This window comes from Etheostoma cragini, chromosome 5 (assembly GCF_013103735.1).
Source record: "Etheostoma cragini isolate CJK2018 chromosome 5, CSU_Ecrag_1.0, whole genome shotgun sequence".
Lineage (NCBI taxonomy): Eukaryota > Metazoa > Chordata > Actinopteri > Perciformes > Percidae > Etheostoma > Etheostoma cragini.
The window spans coordinates 6,446,837-6,448,375 of record NC_048411.1 but is presented as its reverse complement, the minus strand read 5'-3'; positions in this window follow the sequence as shown (position 1 = coordinate 6,448,375).

Sequence of the window (1,539 nt, the reverse complement as noted above, 5' to 3'; positions counted from 1 at the left end):
GCCAGGCTCCTATTGGCTAGCTGTTAACCGGTCAGAATCAAGCAGCTTAGCTAGTTGAATTTTAATGAGAACTGGCACAAATCGAGCTGTCTTCCTGCAGGCTTTCTGTACCACACATGAAGGGCTTGAAGCAACGTTACCAAGGCATTTTTCCACAAAAAACGTTACAGAGTCCATGATAGAACTTCAGACATTACAAAGGGAAAAAATACATGTGCAGGGCACCTTTAATGTGTTACTTTTTGATATAAATGAACGTCCATTATATTCCGGCCATTGCCAAGTTAGTTGCTAAAAGATAATTAAGACCATCAGCTCCACACAACTCTCTCTGTAATTCTCAGTATAACTATTTTCAGAAGATTGTGTCCTCCGGTGACTTTCCCGCGCTGAAGCTTGGGTGAAGATATGACTTTTTATGTAGAGTCCGTAATGTTTTGAATCCTCCGTATCTTTATTGGCTACTAGCAACTGTGTGGAGGAGGGGTGGGGCACAGCAAAGTGTAGCAGAACACCGCAGAGCTTAGCAGGATGTAATATGGCATTGCAGAATGTTTAGCAGGACCACAGCGACAGCTGCAACCATGATTTTGGAGCCTCCCTGATCTAAAGAAACTCCGGGGAATAACTCCCCGGAGCTAGGTTGGTAACAAGTATTTCTGGGACATGGATGCACACAAATGGAAAGATAAAGGAGCCAAGTGTGTCAAAGGAAGTCCTCTGGCAGTCTAAAACTATTACAGCATAACTAGGAGAGACAGGGTAAAAAGAGGAGCCTGGTCCAGCTGTACTGCCTTGCCTCTCTGTAGCTTAATTGTATTATTGAATATATGGTAGATGAATCTGAGGACTATGACGACAAGCAGGTGGGCCGGGTTAGGCAGTCGCTGTGACTCATCATAGTTTTTGGGCATTGTTTTGAGACAGGATATTTCTAATTTTGGCAATGTTACAAAGATATGCATGACATGAAAATGCTGTTCTTGAGCTTTGTGGGCGTTAAAGGATGCAGCTTGATCCAAAAATAACTCCTGGATTTCAGACAGTAGTGCTGAAGGCCAGGGCAATACTATTAAGAGTGGCTATAAGCCTAGATAATGAAGTTTGGAGGTGTTTTGGGCCAAGCACAATACCTGAGTTTAACATCAGAAAATTGTAGGTCATCCGTGATTTCATATAATTTATGCATGCTTGAAGTTTAGCTAACTGACTGGTTTCGTCTGGCTTGATTGATAGATATTCTTGGATGTCATCCGCATAACAATGAAAGGTAATTGAGTGTTTCCATATACAGTGGGTACGGAAAGTATTCAGACCCCTTTAAATTTTTCACTCTTTGTTTCATTGCAGCCATTTTCCAAAAATCAAAAAAGTTCATTTTATTTCTCAGTAATGTACACTCAGCACCCCATCTTGGACAGAAAAAAACAGAAATGTAGAAATTTTTGCAAGTTTACCACCAAAAACCAGGCACTGCTCATCACCTGTCCAATACAGTCTCAACAGTGAAGCATGGTGGTGGCAGCATCATGCTGTGGG